The sequence below is a fragment of the Chiloscyllium plagiosum genome, unplaced genomic scaffold (assembly GCF_037043375.1).
Source record: "Chiloscyllium plagiosum isolate Xiang-an unplaced genomic scaffold, Cpla_swu_hap1 HiC_scaffold_14, whole genome shotgun sequence".
Lineage (NCBI taxonomy): Eukaryota > Metazoa > Chordata > Chondrichthyes > Orectolobiformes > Hemiscylliidae > Chiloscyllium > Chiloscyllium plagiosum.
In genome coordinates, this window is record NW_028270152.1 from 61424962 (window position 1) to 61444465 (window position 19504).

Consider the following 19504-nt stretch of genomic DNA (forward strand, 5'->3'; position numbering starts at 1 on the left):
ATTTTGGCTCAAACTGTACTCCCCATTTGCTTCAACAGTACCCACATTCCCCATATTGTTACTGGCAAGAATATTGTTAGCATTTAGACTTAAGGATATTATTGAAGCTCCAACAAAGAGAAGACACTTCCTGCTCAGGGTCATGAGGGTTAAAGTGTGCCTCTGGGGAGAATGAAAGTAAGTCCCAGATCTGGATACAATCTCCTGCTGATACCAGCTTCACTGTTTCCTCCATGGTTCTACAAAATACCAAATCAAAAATCACAATGCATTGAAGCAGTCTTTATGCCTAGTTTTATTTTGTCTCTAACCAAGCTATGTTGACAGCCAATGTAATATATATTAAAAAAGTCAAAGGACATGTTGAGGTAGAAGCCCTTCCTTTCCAGCTGCAGCAAGATGTAGACTCTATGATTTATCTTGAGGATTTCCAGCATAGGACCTACATTTCAACTGTGCAGATTTTAAGGTTACTATTTCAAATAGACTGTTAGTTACATAAAGCTCCAGTTGGAACCCTGCTTGGAGAACTGTGTTCACATAAAGTTTTCATACCTTAACAGGGATATACCTAGCCTTGATTGGGATACAGCATGGATTCACCAGTACTATTCCAGATATGAAAAGGTCAAATTAAAATCATGTAGCACTGATTTCAATGTAGACATTAAGGCAATTTAATTGCAGTCCTTAAGATAATTAAAATGAATCGACAGCGGAGGTGAGGGAGAAATTATTCCCTTTGATGGGAGAGGGGACACACAAAGCAGTAAAACTCAAACTTACATCGCAGCCATTTGGAGGTTACATCTGTAATTCCTTCTTTCCATAAGGATACTCGCAATTTGGAACTTTTCCCTCAACAAATGGTTGAGATGAGGTCAATTGAAAATGTTAAAACAAAGGTCAACAGACTATTTGTAGTAAGGGTTACAGAACCATTGTAAACCCCACAATCTAAACAAATGGTAGAACTAGCTGATTGGCCAATGTTACAAATCTCATTAAAATTTTGAGCTCCTTTGCAAGGTATTCTCAAAGACATAGCTCTCCACGTGGATTGCCTGAACAACTATTCACACCCAGCTAGAGCAATCCCTTCCCCAATGCCACACTCCACTGCAGTCCTGAGGCCAGTCTGAAGCATCTAGTTAGGGTACCATCCTCGTTCTTTAGTAGTTGCATGTTTCATTGAACTGTGACCCCTAGGTTTTCTCAGAGTCCTATTATTCTCAACTTTACCAATCAAAAGCTACCTATGGCCTTTCTTCATCCTCATGTATCTAGAGTCATAGAGCTGTACATCATAGAAACAGATCCTTTGGTCTTACTCATCTATGCTGGTGAGATAGCCTAAATAGTCCCATTTGCCAGCATTTTATCTAAACCTTTCCTCTTTATGTACCCATCCTGATGCCTTTTAAATGTTGTAATTGGACCAGCCTCCACCACTTCCTTGGGCAACTCATTCCATAGACGTACCATCCTCATGAAAAGCTGCCCCTTAGGTTACTTTTAAATCTTTCCCCGCGCACCTTAAATCTATGCTCTCTAGTTTTGGAATCCCTTACCTTGGTGGGGGTGGGGGGGGGAGGAAAGAGGTTGACTATTCACCTTATTCCTCCTCCCCGCCATGATTTTATCAACCTCCAGATGAACCAGGAATATAGTCTCCAAGTGATCTGAAGAACTCCCACAGCTTTTTGGAGCCCTACCTACCCAAAGCTTGCTACAGGGGTATATTTTCAGTCCATGAGTCTTCCCCTGCTGCTGACCATAACTCATGAGCTCCTTACATGTACTTAACAGCCCCAAAGGCAAACTCTTGTCTATAGCAGCTTGAAACCGAAACCAGAACTGGAACATTAATTAGGCTGTATAGCCATCCCATTACCCATCCCACCAGTCCCGGCCCCAGCCTCAGCTCCACCCCAGAATTCACAGGCACACCAGGGAGTACAGACCTCAGCCTCCAAATCCAAACCCCTCCAATCCAGAGACATGTAACTTGAGTGCTCATTACTGACCACACATTTTCATCAAGTTGATGATGTGAAGAAGTGTAGGTCCCTTTCTGTTGTTGTCAGGGAGATCCCACATTGACCTGACACAATCATGGTTTTGGGGAAGAACTTTGCCAATCTTCCAGGTTAAAAAACAAACTATGCCCCCACCCCAAAAAACAAAATAATCATTTTGCCTGCAATCAATGCCAAAATTGCTGCTTTTCTGACATACATTTTATTTACTTTGTTACTCAAATGTTTTCAGGGACAATGGCGTGAAATGGACCATCAAACCTTTTCCTACCATGGAGTTATAGTGTCACACAGCATGGAAACAGACTCTTCCATTCAACTCGTCCATGCCAATCATGTTTCCCAAACTAATCTAGTCCCACTTGCCTGCTTTTGGTCCATGTACCTGTGAATCTTTCCTACTCAGCTAAGGAAGTGATTGCTGGGCCTCTTCCTGAGATATTTGTATCATCGATAGTCAGAGGTGAGGTGCCAGAAGACTGAAGGTTGGCTAACGTGGTGCACTGTTTAAGCAAGGTGGTAAGGACAAGCCAGGGAACTATAGACTGGTGAGCCTGACCTCGGTGGTGGGCAAGTTGTTGGAGGGAATCCTGAGGGGCAGGATGTACAGGGATTTGGAAAGGCAAGGACTGATTAGGGATAGTCAACATGGCTTTGGTGGAGGTGATCTATTTGGCCTTCAGTAAGGCGTTCAACAAGGTTTCCCAGGGGAGATAGGTTAACAAGGTTATATCTCTCAGAATACAGGGAGAACTAGTCATTTGGATACAGAACTGGCTCAAAGGTAGAATACAGAGGGAGGTGGTGGTGAGTTGTTTTTCAGACTGGAGGCCTGTGACCAGTGGAGTGCCACAAGGGTAGGTGCTGGGTGCACTACTTTTGATAATTTATATAAATGATTTGGATAGGAGCATAAGAGTATAATTAGTAAGTTTGCAGATGACACCAAAATTGGAGGTGTAGTGGACAGCGAAGATTACTTCAGATCACAACGGGATCTTGATCAGCTGGGCCAATGGGCTGAGAAGTGGCAGATTGAGTTTATTTCAGATAAATGTAGGTGCTGCATTTTGGGAAAGCAAATCTTAGCAGGACTTATACACTTAGGGAGTGTTGCTGAACAGAGAGACCTTGGAGTGCAGGTTCATAGCTCCTTGAAAGCGGAGTCACAGGTAGAGAAGATAGTGAAAAAGGCGTTTGGTATGCTTTCCTTTATTGGTCAGAGTATTGTACAGGAGTTGGAAGGTCATGTTGTGGCTATACAGGACATTGGTTAGGCAATGCGTGCAATTCTGGTCTCCTTCCTAACGGAAAGATGTTGTGAAACTTGGAAGGATTCAGAAAAGATTTACAAGGATTGGAGGATTTGAGCTATAGGGAGAGGCTGAACAGGTTGGGGTTGTTTTCCCTGGAGCGTCGGGGGCTGAGGGATGACCTTATAGAGATTTACAAAACCATGAGGGACATGTATAGGATAAATAGACAAAATCTTTTCCCTCGGGTGTGGGAGTCCAGAACTAGAGGGCATAGGTTTAGGGTGAGAGGGGAAAGATATAAAAGAGACCTCAGGGGCAACTTTTTCACGCAGAGGGTGGTACCTGCTTGGAATGCGCTGCCAGAGGAAGTGGTGGAGGCTGGTACAATTGCAACATTTGAAAGGCAATACGAATAGGCAGGGTTTGGAGGGATATGGGCTGGTTGTTGGCAGGTGGGACTAAATTGGGTTGGGATATCTGGTCGGCATGGACGGGTTGGAACGAAGTGTCTGTTTCCATTCTGTACATCTCTATGACTCTATCCAAATGTATTTTAAGTGTTAAGTAACTGTACCTGCATCTACCATTTAACCCCCTTGATATAATAATGAACAGACTAGACTTACTTTCAAAGGACTGCTAAGAGCGGAGCCGAATTAATTTCTGTCCTCCTGTCACCAACAAAAAAAAAATTCGTGGAGACCTAAGAGTTCAAGAACTAATAAGAACCAAAATCTACCAGGATATTACATTTCAGACTCCAGAAAATTCCCATCTGGGGTTTGAGAGGTCCCATTAAATCATCAAGTTCTATAACCATTGAGAAAAATCCAAATTATATTCAGAAAATAATCTTCCAAACCAAGAATGTTCAACATTCAGTTGAATGTCTTACAAAGACAGAAAGAAATTCATTTTCTGTTCCATGTTACTCAAGAATGGAGACATTATAACTGGTTTTACATGGACTCTACCTCATCTTTTCAATATTCCAAGGAAAGGTTTGGGATAGTAACCAAAATATTTGGTAAAGCAAAACTTCGATACTTTCATTCCTGATTCATCACTACTTGCTTTATATAAAAAGGGAAAAGTCACTGTAGCCCTGCAGGAATAGAACTTCTCTCTGGTTGTGGTTTAACATGAGGAGTGTTCTTCATGGTAGCCTCCTCAACCCATACTGTTAGCATTTATGGGTGTCACGGTGGTTAGCACTGCTGCCTCACAGCACCAGAGACCTGGGTTCAATTCCTGCCTCAGGTGACTGACTGTGTGGTGTTTGCACATTCTCCCCTTGTCTGCGTGGGTTTCCTCCAGGTGCTCCAGTTTCCTCCTACAGTGCAGGTTAGGTAAATTGGCTATGCTAAATTGCCCGTAGTGTAAGGTGAAGGGGTAAATGTAGGGGAATAGGTCTGGGTGGGTTGTGCTTCAGCGGGTCGGTGTGGACTTGTTGGGCCAAAGGGCCTGTTTCCACACTAAGTAATCTAATCTAATCTAATCACTCTGTATTGCCAACCAGCCAATTGAACTAACCCAGATTCTAGCCAACGCATGAGCTAAAAATTTTTTTTTGGTTATTTGTTACTTCCCTTTGTCATTCAGATCATTCTTATTCTGAACCAAAATTTCCATCCATCTTTGAATGGACACAATTTCAGCCTATGATTCCCCCCAGACTTAGATTCCCAGCTAGAGGAAATGACCTCTAATCTGTCAAACTGTTCAGTAATATTGAGACAGATTTTCTGGAGAGTGGTAATCTTACGGGTTGGGCAGGGGGCTATTGTCGGTCAGTTCCAACAAAGGGGATTGAGGTCAGGTCCAACAGTAGGTGCAAGGATGATCGAGTGTGGTGAAAGGGAGTATGAGAAATGTGGCATCACGTCTGTTCAGGGGTGGACAGGTGCAAAAGAAGGATTGAGATATCCTGAAAAAGGGGATTGAGTGGGGTTAGATCAGGGTCCGATGTTTGGAGGATGTGTAAGTGCTCAGGGCTGCAGGATGTAAGCATGGGATCAGACTAACAGTTTGTTAGTCAAGGATTAGCCTACATATTTAAGTGTCTAGCTTTCCCTGAGGAATTCTGGAATTGTCAACCCGCAGCCTCCTACTCTCCAGCCTATTCAGCCTCTCCCTATAGCTAAAACCCTCCAGCCCTGGCAACATCCTTGTAAACCTCTTCTGAACCCTTTCAAGTTTCACAACATCCTTCCGATAGGAGGGAGACCGGAATTGCATAATATTCCGACAGTGGCCTATTCAATGTCCTGTTCAGCCACAGCATGACCTCTCAGCTCCTATACTCAATGCTCTGACCAATAAAGGAAAGTATATGAAGAGGGATATGGGCCAAATGCTGGCAAATGGGACAAGATTAATTTAGGACATCTGGTCAGCATGGACCAGTCAGACTGAAGGCTCTGTTTCTGTCCTATGTAATTCTATGGTTCCATGACCATCTTACTTATTCAGAACCCTCCTGAGTCTTCAATTTCCAAGCATTGGATTGTGCTGCAATGGTGATTCCACAGGGTACCAATGTACAACCCCAGTCTATGCTGGAATAGTGACTGCTCGGCCATCAGAAAAAAAATCTGTCCTTTTTACATACCTCAAATGAGATCATTCTCTCACTCTTCAAACTGCAGGGACTATTACACCCCTCCTTCAGGATGGCTACACCTCAGACTCTACAATGTGGTAACACAAGGCCTCCACCTAATCGGTCAGGGGGATATAGTATTTGAATTTAATACTGGTTCATTTCATTCTGATTTGTAACTCTGTGCTTCATGCTCCAAGGAACAACGTGCCATCTTTCAATTTTACTGGTGGAAGGAAAGTAAGGTTTCAACTTTGCAAAACATTCACAAACAGCGTCAAGAAAGCATCACGAACTGTTAAAGCTTCCATCAGCTGATAGTTCCGGTTAAATCGGATCCCCCTTCTATTTAATGAATGGGTGAATTCTCCCCATTGATTATAACATGCCTCGCCTAGCTCTGGTTGTCTATCGTCACGTTCACTATAACCCACTGAAACAACAAATTCATTCCAAAGTTTCTGGTGCCGGAACGCCGCCAGAGGCACCAACACTCCATTACACTGAGAATTCACTAACCCCAAGAAGAAGAAAAAATTCGAAGGGCAAAAGATTTAAATTAAACTTCAAATATAAAATGACCCAGAGGTGTTTTTTCCCCTAGAACCATCCTTCAATCAGCATGCAAACGGTTGCGAAACTTCATAAACAACAACATTTAAATAAAAATGCACAAACTTTGCTTTAGGATTTATCGACGCTGTGCAAGGAGTAATTGCCCCCACCCACAGAGGTCTTGTTGATGGTGTCTGGCCCTGGATCCTCGCACTTTCTCTGGTCTACAGCTCCAGCGGTTCCGAAACGACCCTGGGAAATTTCCTCCTGGTTTGGATGGGAAATGGATTGGGAAAAAAAAACCGGTTTTAGTCAGAGCTATCCTGGAGAAGGGTGGACCCTGAGACTTCAGTGACTGCACACCAACTCCCACCTTCACAGCGACCGAGGCAGTCAGTGCTGACCACACCCAGATTCCCAGCTACCTCTATCACAGGAACTAATCAATGACCAAACGCCACAAACTGTTTTTACAAAATAGAATGAACATTGGAGCAAACTCCCTTCCGAGTAGCACTGTGGGTCTTCCTACACCAGATGAACTACAGCAATTCAAGGAACTTGCTCAAGGGCACTAAATGTTGGCACCTGCAGCTGAGCCGAATGAATAAATAAATAAAAGCTCCCATCAGGCTTTTTTTCTTTAAATTGTCAATAATATTCCAGGTTGACCCAGATCAGTCATAAGTAATGGGAATGTTCACAGTATATTACTGTACTTTTGAACATCGACAATGGTGAAGGGACAACTGAAGCGCAACCTATACTTGGAAGACAATGTGAACTCACCCAGTAATTCTATCCATTCCAAGATCCAGAACATTCTTCAAAGACAGAAGAAAATAAAGGAACTTGATAGAGATGTACCACAACTGTGCATTGTCCAGACTCAAGATTCTTAAGAAACTGGTAAAGGTTTCTTAATTATAGAGCTGGTCCAAATCATCCAAAGTCATTCCTGGTCATGGTGCTACATTTGCAAAGGAACAGAAAGTAGCTCAAACCAAGCATGGCACATCAATGATCCCCAAAGAGTGGGAGGAATGATGGTTGTGCAGTGTTATTGAGTGACGGTTATTAGCAGCAAGTTATCTAACGTGCAATAGAGAACAATGTGTACCTCTCCAGATGGATATATATGACCATCAGATCAGAATGAGTCATTACACTGAAGTTTGAAATGTTACTCTGATAAATTCCGAACTGTCAGTTTGTATAATTATTGAATTGACAACACATGCTTAAGAACAACCATGTTTATCAGTTTGGGATAAGATTTTGCCTTTGAAAAAACCGGGAATATTATGTTCCATCACAGGGTCAGTAAGACAATATTTCTTCAACAGACGTATTCATGCTATCATAACTATATCAGAGCATATGGCCTGAGGATATAAAGGTTTCATGTTCCATCTTAATTCGATTACTTGAAGCCAGATATGACTGCTCCATATAACTTGGTAATTTAACTCTAGCCTAGAGACTGATGTGCCTATGAATGTAATGTCTGTATATGATAACCAGCTGTAATAAATATCTGTTGGATTCTTCAATACCGCATTATTCATGTCTTACATTAAGGAAACAAGTATAAGTATCAGGTAAAACACCAATCCGGAGACACTAGCATTTGTCTAAGTTATTGATCCAAACGGGAAAGATGCCCATTCAAAGACTTCAGCAGAAGAGAGGCTAGGTCTTAATAAGTAGATTAAGTTTATTACACAGTATTTAATAGCTAGTTTAGCTAGTCTGAGATATTGGCAGATTCTTGCAAGGCATCGGGAATTACTTGAGAGTCAGTATACATTTCAGTTACCAAATTGGACTTTGCACTAGAACAACTGGAGCCAAACATGATAGAGAACATGCAGGTTAGCTCCTCCCTGAACCGTTCTTTATATCCTGATGGATGGAGCTGTTCTTCTGAAAGAATTGTGCGAATTGCCTTAGATAATGCCAACTACCAGTGACTAGTAGTATTCTCTGCTCTTATATTGTTGTTGTCTCTACATCTGTATGTTCGATGTCTATATTCAAATTCTCGAATTGCATTTTATTAGTTTTTCAGATCCATCTTCCCCTACCTACCTGCCATGCCAGTACAGGCAATCTTTAGAATTCTTTAATTAACAATTTGCAAGTTTTGTTTTCCTTGCTCAGTTCTGCCTGTTTTGTTTCAGCCTTTTCATCTTCCAGTTCCCCTCTCTCTGGAGCTACTTCATTGCATGTTAGAAAATAATCAAAAAATCCATTTCAGTCTTTGTAACCCTGCCCTTCCAAGACAGTTATGCCCTCTCAGACTGATGAATTATGAAATATCTCTGCTCATTGATGTAGAGGTCCTAACTGAATCTGACTGCAACTCATTTCAATCTGGTCCCAGATGGGGCAGTAAAACCTTGTTCTCATTAACATCAAATTGACAAACTTATTCAAGAACACCACAATGACTTTGGAAAGGAAAGAATGCCAGATCGTAATGTTGAATCCATGTGTCCTTTCCCCTGAATCTTATACATCCTGCTTGATCCAAAAGTGCTTCACCACTGGGTGGCACTAGTGCACCATTTATGCCGTCAAGACGACACAAATCATGGATGAACCTGAAACGAAAGAGTTACAGTCCTCCTCCAGTCTGTAAGAGTGGAGAAACAGGAATTGTGCCCCATTGGTTAATTGCAAATTTGAGTTCATTCAAACACCAATGCATTCTTTTGCTCACATTCAGACTGCAAGGAGGCAAGCATAGGCCAACTCCTCCCTCCAGTGTATTTTCCCTCATATCTTTCTTTGGGGTGAAGACCCATGTAATAAATCCTGCCTTATTCCTACCTGCCCATTCCTGGTCTTCTAACACCAGCAGTCCATGCCAACCCTGCAATAAATTTGTGGCTATGTTAAAGCACACTTGTTTACATTGTTAGAGTGTTCTGTGGTATTTCACAAACAAGGATTCACTGTGGACAAAAGCAGCAGACATATTATGCACAGCCAGATCCCACAAACTGCAATGGCAATTCGGCTAAGGATAGGATCAGGGTGACTGCCTGCACAGAGATTGGATAACTTGCACAAAATCGACTATTGCAAAACACATCAAAACTCAGCAATGTAGCAAACTATGATAAAAATAAAACCAACTTCACTTAGTAACACAAATAAATATATATTTAGTGTCAAATATTTAAACAGGTTTTAAGCTACTTTTAATTAGGTCTGTAAATTATTAATATTGAGCTAGTACAAAGGTCATTTTAGGTCTAATAGTTTCAAATGCCACCTCAGTTGATGTAAGGAATGAAAGTCTAATATGATACACAGTGTATAATCTCTGTAGGGATAGGATTTACATTAATTTGATACTAATCTAATAAAGGAAGGTTAATACTGTCACCAAAATGTGCCAAGACTATTCTACATCTACCATTCTGAAAGGAAGCAGAATTAATCAGTCAGACATTTGAAATCATAGAATCTATACCATGTGGAAGCAGGCTATTTGGTCCAATGATTCCACACCAACCCTCTGAGGAGTATCCCCCCCCCCCCACTCCTATAACCCTGCGTTTCCCAAGGTTAATCCTCCTACTCTACATGTCCCTGGACACTATGGACAGTTTCGAGTGGCCAATCCACCTGACCTGCACATCTTTAGACTGTGGGAGGAAACCGGATCACCTGGAGGAACCCACACAGACATGGGGAGAATGTGCAAACTCCACATGGACTGTCATCCAAGGCTGGAATTGAACCCAGTTCTTTGGTGCTGGGAGGCAGCAGTGATAACCACTGTGCCGCCCCCTTTGTGAGGTGTATCTCTCTGCATTTCAAATAGCTGCTGTGTGAGATTCCCCAATTCATTCCAGTTTCAGACAGGGCACCCAAAACTGTTAACCTCCCTCGTGGGGAGGGATGAACTGTCTCCCCCTCTTTATTCACAGCACTCCTCAGTTAGTTGCACCGAGGTTAATTAACAAAGCAACCCATTGCTTGTGAATGCTTTTCTCCTGCACCTAAATGAACATAAGTTTCAAAAGATGACAATTTAATCAGGCATTCTTGAATTAACATGGCAAGTTTATTATTTAATAATCACGATAAGAAATACACACAGATTAGAAATAAGAATACAAATGGTGAATCCAAAAAGATAAAGGTTAATTAAAAAGTACAGATCAGTCTCTGATTGTTCGCAAAGAGCAGATAGTTGAACATTGTGGCTATTGCAGTGGAGATTACCAGGAGCACCACATTGGTAGGTAACATGTCAGCTTCACCGTTTTGAAGATTGGGTGTGATTCTTTAGATCTAATGCCCTTCAAGCATAATTGAATACCAGTATTCGGGGAGAGAGAAATCAGTGGTGTACCATCTCCAAGATGCATTTCAGAAATCACTAAGGCTGTATCGCTAGCACCCTCCAAACCAAGAGCCATCTAAAAGGCTAAAAGGTCATGGGTAGATAGCACACCTTCTTTCTGATGTGTAAATATAATGCTGTTCCTACATTGACACCAGGTCAACATTCTGAAGCTCCCCCTCTGAGGACAAAAGCAGCTGACCATTGCCTTCTCAAGGGAAATTGGGAATGGGTTCTAAATGTTGGCCCTGCCTGTGAAATCCACACCTACTGAATAAATAAAAAATTAATGTTCCTTGACAATGATAGTGGGTTCACTCACAGACCTGCACTTGACCTTTTTTTTGTGCATAAACGTTTTTTGAATTCTGTCCTACTAATTCCTGATCTGAGTCCTGTATTGCAGAATATGTGCAACCTTGCCCTCCAGCAAACTGGCATCAAAATGTCCCTTACCCTTTTCTTGTGTGTTGGGGTAATTGCGTGGTCCTCCAGCATATTCATAAGTTGCTTATGAAGTAAGTAATCACTTGCAGAATGCATCCTTTCAAATATTGCTGCAATGTAATGTAAGGACTACCTGTGCACAGATCTGTGTTTTCTTTTACCTTTATTTTACCTTTATTGTCGCCTAAGAGCCTGTTATGCCTTACAAGTGTGGGTGGCGTTAAGAAAAAAGGTTAATGGCCTAGAGGTAGAATTGTGAAAACCAAAATCCGGAAATGCAGATTATATTCCAGGGATCCAGATTCATATCTCACCATGATATAAGTTGAATATTAAAATTAAATTCAGGCATTAAGAGAATAATGATGACTATGCAATATTGTCAAAGAAACCCAAGTGATTCACTAATGTCCACTAGGGAAGGAAATACAATGTCTCTGGTCAAGCAAACATGTGACTCTCGACCCACAGCAATATGGTTAGTGCTTAACTGCTATCTGAGCAATTAGGGATGGACAACAAATGCTGGCCAAGCCAGTGATGCCCAACCCTGTGAATCAATATTAAAACTGTGTTATAGATCCTGTGTCAGGGCTTCCAACTTGTTACAGTTCTGAATGGGATACCCCAAACTTTTAAACATCAGATGTTTGTGCTTCTGAGACTTCATAAAGCTCTGGTTAGGCCCCATTTAGAATACTGTGTCCAATTTTGGACCCCACACCTCAAGAAGGACATACTGGCACTGGAGCATGTCCAGCGGAGATTCACACGGATGATCCCTGGAACGGTAGGCTTAACATATGATGGCCGGCTGAGGATCCTGGGATTGCATTCATTAGCGTTTAGGAGGTTGAGGGGAGACCTAATAGAAACTTACAAGATTATGCATGGCTTAGAAAGGGTGGACACTGGGAATTTGTTTCCGTCATGTGGGGATATTAGGACCCGTGGCCACGCCCTTAGAATTAGAGGGAGCCAATTTAGAATGGAAATGAGGAGACATATCTTCAGTCAGAGAGTGGTGGGCCTGCTGAACGCATTGCCATAGAGCTCAGTGGAGGCCGGGACGTCAAATGTCTCCAAGGCAGAGATTGATAAATTCTTGATCTTGCAAGGAATTAAGGGCGTCAGAGAGAGTGCAGGTAAGTGGAGTTGAAATACCCATCAGCCATGATTAAATGGCCGAGTGGACTCGATGGGCCAAATGGCCTTATTTCCATTCATATGTCATGGTCTTATAGATGAGGAGGTATGAATTAATTCCCTTCTCTTTTTACCCACCCCCTCAGTTCATTGCAATAAGGTAGGCACAAAAAGAAATCTCTACCCTTGTGGATACTTTCCTCCCAGACCCCAACTAACTTATGGTCAAAATGAGTCAACGTAACCACATTTTCTAGAGTTAATAGACTTTAATAGTTCCGAAACATGACACACAAGCAGACAGATCAGAAATAAGAAGTGAGCCCAAAAGGATAAAAGTTTTTTTAAAAAAGCACGGATATATAGATCAGTCTCTGAAGTATTCGCAAACAGCAGATAGTTGAAAATTGCAGTGGGTGTCACCAGTATTGACTTTGGGAAGTAACCAGTTCCCTTCCAATTTGATTTAATTCTCTAATTTTCCAATAGTAGTTCGGTTCAAGTGCAATTGAATTCCAGTATTCACAGTGAGGGGGGAGTCATTTTCTGGTCTTGGTTCAGACTGTGTCTGAATCTCAACTCCATCTACTTTAAGGCAGAAAAGGTTAATGGTTCCTTTACCAGATAATGACATGAATTTGGCAGCTCATCCGGGTTTGTAAAATTTTGTATGTCTATCAGGAAGGAGGCAGAGGTTTTAGTGTGTAGGAAGCTGAGCTAGGTCAAGTAAGAGGAATATATTTGCAGTTTATATCTTAGAAGAAATTGTGGATTGAGGGAAACTGAGATGTGAAAAGCTTGATTAAGTAGCAACATGTTGCCACATTCTATGGTCTCAGCCCTTCTGCACCATATGGCACCACTGTCTCTTGTCTGTGATTCATCAGTAAATTGCTGATACTTCCACTTCTGTAATTTCTCATGTCCAAAGAGTGTGGGAAGTCTGTCAGTGAGCACAATGCCCTGTTTTTGGGTAATGGGATCTCATGGTTTCACAGGTGGTAGGTAGTGTGAGCAAGCTGTGAAATGTGGAGCTGAGGTTTTCACCAGTGATAAATGTATGAGAATAAGGTGAGATAATGAACACGTGTGTCATGCTTTCTTGTCATTGTTGGCAAAAATTAGGGTTGCGGTGAACTCAGTATGTTTGAGGCTCGCGCTTCAGTTATACAGGAATGACACTTGAAGATGCAGTCGCTGAAACTGACTGCTCGTGTGAAATCATCAAACTTCTTCTGGAAGAAAATCCAGGCTCTTGGAGCAACATTGTTCACATTGACCTCCATCTGATGATCTTCTGTCAAAACAGGACTTTGCTCCTCCTGACCTTTTAAATACCAACGCATCGTGAAATCTTTCAACTGTCTACCATCTTCACTCTTGCCTACAGAAAAACTTCCAGTGCTTGCTACAAATATAATGCATCTCCCATTTGAGAGGTGCAGGCTGGTTTTCCACGCCTCATATTAAGTTGAGGCTGCTGCTGAGTTATGGAATCACACAAACATGCATTTAATGATGAACTGCATGCCAGCATTAATGCAAGCATTATGAAAATTGCAAATTTGTGTGCTATATCCATTACTTTAATGGGTGCATGTTGAGCGTACACTGTTATTTCAATGTCCATTGTTGTCATGCTTTGGATACTTCCACTGGTTTATATATTAAAAACTCTTTGCCCAAGTGCTCCTGTTAGAGAGGTGGACAAAAGGCACAGAGAATTCAGTTTGCAATTCAACTCGATTTCATTAACAAAATATTTCTTATTAAAACACGATGTGACCATTTCCCAGGTCTCACGATACTTACTCCCTCTCTCGCTGTATCTATCTGAGAAAGGATACTGCTGGCAGCAATCCACCTGTTTGAGCTGGGCTGTTGCAATATCCTTCCGCTCTGACGTAGGGCGACTCTCTTCCACGATGACGGGTCTCACATTTCAGAGGAGAACTTCTCCTGCGTCTCATTGGGTTGTTGCATGGTCTTCTGCCATAACACTTGTTGTGAGTCTTCACTGAGCCTTCACAAAGAGGATGGTGTCCAGGTGTTTGTTCTTATCCACCCTTCGCACCACTTTCCAGAATGTTCTGCAGCCTTTGGCCAATGGGGTCATGAGCATCGTTCAAATCATCCAGTGGGGTCATTCCATCACCCTTCACTGTTGCCTTGCCAAGGAACATAAAGTGCACACATTCAGGCAGTCAAGATACCAAAACATTTGATCAATATGCTTCCAATGCATATGCCTCACACTGTTTTCTAACAAAATGCCCTTGAACCAATCGAGCTTTGTTCTTGATTTGCACTTTTCCCTGTAGCCAATAGCTGCTGGCTGCTGTTTAATTTACTTTGGCCACCTTTCTGTCAGGCCTGATTTCTCCAGCTGTGGATCAATTTAGAATGTCCAATTTTGGGCGTGTGGGCATTTGACCACACCATTTGAGGGCAACTATGACATTTTTAGCCCTGTGTGTTTTCTCTGACAGACGTATTGTGTATTTTTAGTTTTAGTTCAGGTTTAGTAGATCGCTCTGCTTAAAGATTCTGCATGTTCTGCTCTTCATAAAGTTCAAATTATTTATTTCATTTTGCTTTCCTTCTCTATTGTGGATTCTGCTAAGTTTATTCCTTGCAGAAGTCATTTTGTTGCCACGTGTCATAAAGTAAACACAAAGTGAGTTTGGAAAATTCAGAAAGGAAACATGAGGATTTCTTTTATCTATTCCTGACACAGTAATTGAGGCTAATGATTCTTGATAACCATGTGCTAATTCCTCTAATCAACAAGACCCCCTCAACAACATATTTAGAGCAAATGCCGAGGATTGGCATTAGCAATGGGGGTTCATCTCATCTCAGCTGCACTGCTCTGACACATTTCCTGAAGAATGCTCAAGAAATTCAGAACTGAAACCACAACCAGCTTTCACTCCACAACAAACACAATTGAATGTAGTTCCTTTTTAATTAAAAAAACGTTGTGTCCTTGGACCTTAATGCTAATGACATACATGACATTATCTCAGGCACATTAGCATCAGTCAAATGTCTCACCAGCATACAAGGGAGTAGAGTGATTTATTATTTAAAAGCTAGTGATCAGGTAAAAAATGCAGTAAATGAATGTTAAATATGTTGAGTATATGTGTGTTTATGTGGCATATATTTATATATATATTTATGAAGTATGTGTGCTTATATATTATGTAACGTGTGTATGTGGAGATGTACTTGTACATTGTGTTTGTATAAAACAAGCTGATTATTTTCTAGAGTTTGTGTTGTGGTTATGTCATGGCTGAATGAGTTGAATGTGTGTGTGTGTTTGTGTTTGCTTAAATAATCTGCTTGCTGTATTTATTTCGGAACTGTGTGGGTTGTTTATCAGTCTGTGCACACATTTGCTGTTCAGAAATGAATGTGAAATGCTTATTAGTCCAGGTTATCAGAGAAAGTAAGGAGTGAATGCGCATGTACATATTCGGAGAACAATACATGGGAGTGTGCATTGCCAGCAGGGAGAAGATACCCAGTGTGATTGGTTACAAAGTTAACGAGTGATGATGTGTAACTGTCATTATGAAGTTATTTTCTAATCAACCTGGTCAGAGGTATTATGACACCCTAGACTTGAACCTAGACCTCCTGTCTCATAGGTAGGGACACTACCACAGCAACACAAGACCCCTTGATGTTATGAAAATGACATCATCACAGCTTGTGTACATGTGCTGACTGATAAGGAAATAATTTTGTCTTTTTTATTATTGAGAATAGGGTTAAGGATGAGCACAATATACTCTTCACTGTTAACTAACTAATCGGACATTCATGCTAATATGTTACACAGTGAATTCTTATTTTGTGTAGCAATTTGGTGTGGCACCTTATCCAATGCCTTTTGGAATCCAAATACCATCCAAATGCTACAGGTTTCTCTTTATCAACTTCCCTTGTTTCCTGAAAAAACTCTAATTAATTAGTTAAATGCAATTCCCTTTTCACGCAAACATACTGACTCTTAAGCTTGCTTTATTTCTTCATTTTGGTTGGCTCAAGGTGTTATGTTCACCATTTTCCAACCTATGAGAATCTTTCCAGAGTCTGATGAATTTTGGAAGATTATAACCAATGCTCTACTAACCTTATAGCCACTTCTCTTCAGAGCCTATGATACAGGTGATCGGGAACTGTCGGCCTTGAGATCTAATAGTTCTCAAAGTACATTTTACCTGGTGATGTTTATTGTTTTAGGTCCTACTATCCCTTTTATTTCCCAATGTTCAAGCATCTTTGGGATCTTTTCTAAGTTTTCTACAGTGAAGTCAGATGCAAAATATTGGTTCAATGCTTCTGAAATTTCCCAGGTTTCTATTAAAGATTCCCCAGACTCAACCTTTCAAGGATCACCATTCGCGTTTGTTAGTCCTTTTCTCTTTAAAGTACTTGTATAAACTTTGTTTAGAATTTTCTGGCTAACTTTCTCTCATACTGTAATTTTCTTCTTTAATAATTTCTTTAAATCATGAAAATGACATTGTGTGTTCACTAAGTGCCATGAAATTCTTTTAATGTATGTTTATATTTTTTTTGTGGGATGTGGGCGTCACCAAGTGATTAGATTATCTACAGTGTGGAAACAGGCCCTTTGGCCCAACCAGTCCACACCGACCCTCCGAGGAGTAACCCACCAAGACCCATTTCCCTCTGACTAATGCACCTAACACTATGAACAATTTATCATGGCCAATTCATCTACCTGCGCATCTTTGGACTGTGGGAGGAAACCAGAGCACCTGGAGGAAACCCACGCAGACATGGGGAGAATGTACAAACTCCGCACAGACAGTGGCCCAAGACTGGAATTGAACATGTGTTCCTAGTGCTGTGAGGCAGCAGTGCTAACCACTGAGCCATCGTGCCATAACCAGCATTTTTTGGCCATCCCTAGTTGCCCTTGAGAAAGTGGTGGTAAGCTGCCTTCTTGAATTGCTATAGTCCATCTGCTATGTTTTGACCCACAATGCCATTAGGGAATTCCAGGATCTAAACTCAAGCGACAGGGTAGAAATGGTAATATATTTCTAAGTTAGGATGGTGAATGGCTTGGAGGGGAACTTCACTTGGTGGTGTTCCCATGTTTCTGATGCTCTGGTCCTTCTACATGGAAGCTGTCATGGGTTTGGAAGGTGCTGTCTGAGGATCTTTGGTGAATTTCTGCAGTGCATCTTGTAGATAGTACAGACTGCTGCTACTGAGCATCGTTGGTAGAGGGATTGGATGTTTGTGGATGCAGTGCCAATCAAGTAGGCTGCTTTGTCCTGGATGGTGTCAAGCATCTTGAGTATTGTTGGAGCTGCATTCATCCTGGCAAGTATTCTATCACACTCCTGCATTGTGCCTTGTAGATGGTGGACAAGCTCTGGGGAGTCAGGAGGTGAGTTACACCCTGCATTATTCTTAGCCTCTGACCTGCTCTTGTAGCTACTGCATTTATTTGGTGAGTCCAGCTGAGTTTCTGATCAATGATAACTGCCAGAATGTTGACAATGGGTCTCAGTGATGGTAGCAACATTGAATGTTAATGAGCGTTGTTTAGATTGTCTCTTGTTGGTGATGGTCATAGCCTGGCATTTGTGCGGCGTGAATGTTACTTGCCAATGGTCAGCCCAATTCTGGATATTGTCCAGACCTTGTTGCATTTGAATATGGACTGTTTCAATGTCTGAGGAGTCGCGAATGGTGCTGAACAATGTGCAATCATTGGCGAACATCCCCACTTTTGAACTTATGACAGAGAGAAAGTCATTGATGAAGCAGCTGAAGGCAGTTGGGCTGAGGATACTACCCTGATGAACTCCTGCAGAGATGTCCTGGAACTGAGATGACTGACCTCCAACAACTACAACCATCTTCTTATGTGTCAGGTATGACTCTAACCACTGGAGAGTTTGCCCCTTAATATCCAGTTTTTGCCAGGGCTCCATTATGCCACACTCTGTCAAATGCAGCCTTAGTGTCAAGGGCTGTCTCTCTCACCCCACCTCTAGAATTCACCTCTTGTGTCCATGTTTGAACCAAGGCTGTAATGAGGTCAGGAGCTGAGTGGCCCTGGTGGAATCCAAACTGGGCAACACTGAGCAAGTTATTGCTGAGCAGGTGCTGTTTGATAGCACTGTTGATGACACCTTCCATCACTTGACTGATGATTGAGTGTAGACTGATGAGGCAGTAATTGGCCAGGTTGGATGTCTCCTGCTTTTTATGTACAATACATACTTGGGCAATTTTCCACATTGTCAGGTAGCTGCCAGAGTTGTAGCTGTACTGGAACAGCTTGGCTATGGGAGTGGCAAGTTCTGGAGCACAAGTCTTCAGTACTATTGTCAGGGCCCGTAGCCTTTGCAGTATCCAGTGCCTTCAACCATTTCTTGATATCACGTGGAATGAATCGAATTGGCTGAAGACTGATATCTGTAATGCTGGAATCACTGGAGGAGGCCTAGATAGACCATCCACTTGGCTGAAGATTGCTGCAAAAGCTTCAGACTTAACTTTTGCACGGATGTGCCGGCTCTTGTATCATTGAGGATGGGGATATTTGTACAGCCTCCTCCTCCTCCTCCAGCATGTTGTTTGATCATCCACCACCATGCCCAACTGGATGTGGCAGGGCTGCAGAGCTTAGATCTGATCCATTGGTTGTGGGATTGCTTAGTTCCACCTATCACCTGCTGCTTATATTGTTTACCATGCAAGTAGTCCTGTTTGGTGGCTTCACCAGGTTGACACCTCATCTTCAGGTTTGCCTGATGCTGCTCCTGGCTTGGCCTTCTGCATTCTCCATAGAACCAAATAAATGAAAATCAACTGTGACATCACTTGGGAAGAATTTTACATCTGTTTGCACCCCATATTTTAAGAAGTAAAATATGTTTGTCATTTTAAAGGTTGTTTATCCTCCCTAATTTACCAGTGGCCATTGTTTCAGATACCTTTTTTATGTTTTATAATGTAAAATATTTGGGATTGCAATGTCTGTATTTTGAAGCTTTCCACTGCTCATGCGCAATTAAAGAACAAAGTTACACTG